The 6647-nt window shown below is 30.3% G+C and overlaps 1 long non-coding RNA gene across 1 annotated transcript in view; it reads right to left on the bottom strand.

Moving 5' to 3' along the window:
* Positions 1 to 6647, bottom strand: part of LOC137632474 (uncharacterized) — a 61628-nt gene that overhangs the window by 20224 nt on the left and 34757 nt on the right. The gene's annotated exons all lie outside the window — the stretch shown is intronic.

The raw sequence follows: 6647 nt of genomic DNA, 5'->3' as shown, positions 1-6647 counted from the left end.
TTTGAGAGAAACTAAGCTCTTCGTCTACTCATCTCCATGTGTCAAATCTTTACAAAGGATATTCAATGATTCATTTATTCATGTGTTCATAAACGATATTTATTCATGAAAAAGATATTTATTAACTTATTTATCTATTTATCTCTTTATTTATGCGTTTTCTTATTTATTTATGAATATTATCTAGTTGATTTTGGATATATATTTTCCTCATTTATTTATTTATTTACTTATTTATTCATAAGCTTCTTACTAATTAGTTTATCTATAATATATATCTTTTCTAATTAAAAAAAATTACTTCTGAGTTTATCACCAAAATATTTTTAACCTTATCTTTCAATCTTTACTAGAATATTTTTGGTTTTATTTTTATATCAACTTTATACCAATATACTACAGTTTATTTGTTATTAAAATGTGTAAAGTATCATATATATATATATATATATATATATATATATATATATATATATATATATATGGCCCTTGCATACTAAATTATTAATTCATAACCTATGTAATAAAATCAGTGCAAGTATATTATTTTTTCATATACCTTTTCGGGATCTTGACGCAATCAAAATGTTAACAAAAAACCAGATTGATATAACTTTTAAAGATAAACCTCCATTTTCATCAATAATATGTATATATATATGTATATATATATGTATATATATATAATATATATATGTATATATGTGTATATATATGTATATATACATACACACACACACATATATATATATATATATATATATACATATATATACACACATATATACATATATACATATATGCATACACATATATGTATATATACATATATATAATACATATATATACATACACATATATGTATATATACATATATATATATATATATATAATACAAATATATACACACACTCATATGTATATATATACATATATATATATATATATATATATATATATATATATATATATATATATATATATATATATATATATATAAGACCATCTTCTGCTATGGGAAATGGACTCATTTGTAAATAATACACATTCAAGTACCGATGCATATGAACGTACCATTTAACATGCGCGATGAAAACGCCACCTAATATGAAATTTCATAATAAGTAATAAGTAAAGCCAAATGTCTTGTTCGAATTCGAATGAGCATCATCAATAGACTGACATAATATTTCAATAAATCTGACAATGAGAAAAAATACAAATTTAAAAGATAAACTTCAGAATATGAAGCGTAATGAAAATGGAGTTCATGCGTGATAAATTAAATTATCAAAAATATCACCAGTGTAATAAAACTCTCAGTACTATCACGAGTAAAAGATACATTCCAGAATATGAAGCGTAATGAAAATGGAGTTCATGCGTGATAAATTAAATTATCAAAAATATCACCAGTGTAATAAAACTCTCAGTACTATCACGAGTAAAAGATACATTCCAGAGTTTAAAAATATATGAAGGATATTACGTCCAATAAATTCAATAAGTATTCTAAAACAAATGGCATGCTGGTGCAGAGTAGTAGTAGGCCTATGTATAAAATCCACTCTATTAGGCCTTTGAGGAAATATTAAGTTGATGTAAAGTGTTTCTACATCCGGGAAAAAAAATAATAAATCTATGAATAAAGATATCAGATTATATTACATGCATAAACCGAGGTCTTTCAGTAAAAACTACTTTATAAGGTTAAATATAACAACACAAAAATGATCAAACTGTCATAATGGTAAAGCGTACTAATTTTGTATGCTTTAGGGATGCTCACATGAAAACTTTCTTTGTGTTATCACACACAGGCATGCATATATATATATATATATATATATATATATATATATATATATATATATATATATGTATGTATGTATGTACTGTATATATATACAATATATACATATGTATATATACATATATATATACAGTATATATATATATATATATATATACACACACATATATATATATTATTATTATTACTATCCAAGCTACAACCCTAGTTGGAAAAGCAAGATGCTATAAGCCCAGGGGCTCCAACAGGGAAAAATAACCCAGTGAGGAAAGGAAATAAGGAAATAAATAAATGAAGAGAACAAATTAACAATAAATCATTCTAAAATAAGTAACAACGTCAAAACAGACATGTCATATATAAACTATTAACAACATCAAAAACAAATATGTCATAAATAAACTATAAAAAGACTCATGTCCGCCTGGTCAACAAAAAAGCATTTGCTCCAACTTTGAACTTTTGAAGTTCTACTGATTCAACCACCCGATTAGGAAGATCATTCCACAACTTGGTAACAGCTGGAATAAAACTTCTAGAGTACTGCGTAGTATTGAGCCTCGTGATGGAGAAGGCCTGGCTATTAGAATTAACTGCCTGCCTAGTATTACGAACAGGATAGAATTGTCCAGGGAGATCTGAATGTAAAGGATGGTCAGAGTTATGAAAAATCTTATGCAATATGCATAATGAACTAATTGAACGACGGTGCCAGAGATTAATATCTAGATCAGGAATAAGAAATTTAATAGACCGTAAGTTTCTGTCCAACAAATTAAGATGAGAATCAGCAGCTGAAGACCAGACAGGAGAACAATAATCAAAACAAGGTAGAATGAAAGAATTAAAACACTTCTTCAGAATAGATTGATCACCGAAAATCTTGAAAGACTTTCTCAATAAGCCTATTTTTTGTGCAATTGAAGAAGACACAGACCTTATATGTTTCTCAAAAGTAAATTTACTGTCGAGAATCACACCTAAAATTTTGAAAGAGTCATACATATTTAAAGAAACATTATCAATACTGAGATCCGGATGTTGAGGAGCCACCGTACTTGACCTACTTACAATCATACTTTGAGTTTTGTTAGGATTCAACTTCATACCCCATAATTTGCACCATGCACTAATTCTAGCTAAATCTCTATTAAGGGATTCACCAACCCTAGATCTACATTCAGGGGATGGAATTGATGCAAAGAGAGTAGCATCATCTGCATATGCAACAAGCTTGTTTTCTAGGCCAAACCACATGTCATGTGTATATAGTATGAAAAGTAATGGGCTAAGAACACTACCCTGTGGAACACCGGATATCACATTCCTATAATCACTATGGTACCCATCAACAACAACTCTTTGAGATCTATTACTTAAAAAATCAATAATAATGCTAAGAAACGACCCACCCATATATATATATATATATATATATATATATATATATATATATATATATATATATATATATATATATATATATATATATATATATGCAAAAGTTAGCCTATAAAGCAATGGTTCCCAACCTGGGGGAAATTTCCCCCTGGGGGGAAATTTGAAGCTTCCAGGGGGGAAATAATTACACTACCTACTAACTAAAACAAGCGGAAAATGTCCTCGTAATACGTGCGGCAATTTTTTGTTAGCCATTCAATTGTGATATGATCATATCATTTATCACTGACGTGATATTCAAGGGAAGAATTGGAATATCATGCCCATTTCTGAGGCAGGCGAGTGGGCATGAGGGCTGGGCGGGGCATGAAGGGGGAAATCTGGATGGTTGAACTGGGTGCAAGGGGGAAATGACTGAAAAAAGTCGGGAACCACTGCTATAAAGCATACCTTTTCTTTTGGAATGAACCTAATAGGATTATCTTTTCCAGCATGAATGCAATCCACAATAATCGAAAAACCACCAAGTATACAATCTACTGCTTAATCTAACCAAAGAGAAGTCCTTTTTTCCAGGAAACGGATCTAGGTAATTTTCATACCTGGGATCGAACTTAGGGTTGCTAACAATTATAGTAATAAAAACAAAACAAAACAATAACTGATTCTTTCAGATTCAGATTGCTCGGTATATATATATATATATATATATATATATATATATATATATATATATATATATATATATATATATATATATATATATATATATATATATATATATATATATATATATATATATTCAAGTTACTGTTATTCTGTACTTATGGAATTAGGCTATTTAGAACAAAAGTTTCAAGGGCAGTTCTAATAAACTATTACAAGAATTCTAGGGATAAAGAAAGGGGAATTTTTTCATCAATGATTAAAAAGAAAAAAAATAAGGTAACTTGAAAATGAGTTTATAATTATAAAGTTTATATAGTCTCTCCTTCAATACAATTCAAAGAGAATGGATTAATTCTCATTTTCTTTATATTTGCAGTGGTAACTATAACAAAAAGCACTTTCTGATAAGGAATCTGAGATAAGTACACACTATTTGACTGATTTTAAATTCGGAATTACCATAAAACTACGGTAGTAGTTAACAATAATAACACTAAGTTTATTTTGTGATTTAATATTGAATTAATTAATCCTAAGTAAAATTTCAATGCAATAATAATGCGCTCCTAAAACTTTTGATTTCATTGGTCAGTTACTATGAAATATTTCAGTCCCAATCAAAGTTTACGCACGACGTAAAATTTCACAGTATAATTCTGGATAGAAAGGCATACGTCTACAAAACGGTAATCTAGTCGGAAATCTAATCAAAATGTCACTCACGTCTACTTACACCGAAGTAGTGAGAGGAATAATTTTTTGTTTAATAAACACCTTACTTCTCATTTGAAGGCTTTAGCAAGGGCTTTTCCTGAGTGTTGGGATAGATTTAATTGTATTTACGATTTTGAGATGTAAGAACGGGAGCTGGAGCCAATGATGTTACTCGGCGCTGACGTTCAATCATGCAGTTGCATGGAGAAGTAAAAGCCGAGGTTGGACGGCAAGATGGGAGAAAAGAAACTAGGACGGTTTCCCTTTACATTTCTCCTTAAAAAAAATGGTTTTATGGTTGTCTAATAATTAATGGTATAACTCTGCAAATAATCGTTGATGACACTTTCTTGTTCTTTATAAATAGAGAGGAAATACGAGCCTTTCTATTAATCATCCCAAAGATGAAGCTGAATTAAAAATGAGAGATGATGCATCTCCAAATGCATTTTAATTCACCCTATATTAATAAACGGGAGTTTTGAAGGCTTTTGAAATTACAAAGATAAATAGCCTAATGAATAACATTCTTATTTGTAGTTTAAAGACCCTCAAATTCAGGAAAAGACTTTAGGCGTTGTCCTAATCAATATGCCGATCACATACCCAATTATATGTATCCGTCTTTATAAAAGTGACTAACCAAGAAATGGGTAGTTTTGAGCTTACACAGAATCGCTAAAATTCACCTTGTTTACAAACAATTATCATTGTCAATCTTGATCAGAGTGGACATTATAAAATTAGACATATGACTTGATTTGATGAAAATTGCTAATATTCGAATCAGTTTAATCGTCTTGGCGTCTTTTGCCATCCTTACAAGATCCCCTCTTGAGCTATCTCGAGATCTAAAATACGAGAGAGACTCCTTTTTTAGATTTGTGTTGCTAATTAAACAAACGTCAAAGAAGAACAATGCCATTTCTCCATAGAGCAATCTGTAATACCTTCGATATGTGTTAACATTGGGGTCACTTCATTAAAACAGTCACACGGTGCATCTTAAAAAGGCAGAAGCGACATGCTAGAAAAAGAGGTTCCCACAGCCCTGCATCGCCATCTGATGTCTCCGACATGTGAAAAGGTATGCCAGAGGTAGTAGCACCTCTTTCGAGAACTATTGATGAGCTATGAAAATTTGCTGGTAGGAACTGGCATAGAAAGACCAAAAAACAGACGGGAGTGGAAGGACATGTCTGAGGCCTTTTTTCTGTAGTGGACTAGTTATGTTGATATATATATATATATATATATATATATATATATATATATATATATATATATATATATATATATGTGTGTGTGTGTGTGTGTGTGTGTGTGTATGTGTGTGTGTACGCGGGAGCGCATAAAAAATAAGCTCCGAACTGAAATTTATGTTACCAAGCTCAAGAAAAATGCATTTAAACTAGGTATGAACTTTTGAAAGTTCTAGCGATTCAATTAATTAGGAAGATCATTCAACAATTAAGTCATATCATCACGAAAATGGATGACAGACTTCCAGAATTAACTGCACTTCTAATATCACTCCAAGGCCGATACAGTCTGACAAGACCTGTAAGCAATAGATGGTCCTAATCATAACAAACACACTCAGCTAAAAGAAACGAAGGTGCTTGAGGTTCACTTCAAGATCAGGGATAACGAATATTCACCCCCAAAATCTTAGCTTCCTAAATGAGAAAAACATAATTCTAACTTTTCAATGGAATATTACAGTCACGGTCAATGTCATGTGAATTATGTGGTCTTGGAATGACTTGCTCTTCTTTAGGAAGCAAACAATGGACCTGCCATATAAACAACATTGTGAAGTTCTTTCTTGGAGAGAGAGAGAGAGAGAGAGAGAGAGAGAGAGAGAGAGAGAGAGAGAGATTTACAATATTATCAAAAGGTTACATTGCATTTTTCCTACAATAACAATATTGATGAAAGGTAAGAGGAATGAATAAAGTTTTCAGAGACAGTGCCAAAAAGGAAATAAACAGTAATTATAAAGCTACGCGTAAACGTCATGCAAACCACACGAATAACTGGCAAGTAA

The sequence above is a fragment of the Palaemon carinicauda genome, chromosome 41, assembly GCF_036898095.1.
Source record: "Palaemon carinicauda isolate YSFRI2023 chromosome 41, ASM3689809v2, whole genome shotgun sequence".
In the NCBI taxonomy this organism is placed as follows: domain Eukaryota; kingdom Metazoa; phylum Arthropoda; class Malacostraca; order Decapoda; family Palaemonidae; genus Palaemon; species Palaemon carinicauda.
Note: the sequence above shows the minus strand (reverse complement) of the source record. Positions and strands in the feature narration are given on the sequence as shown.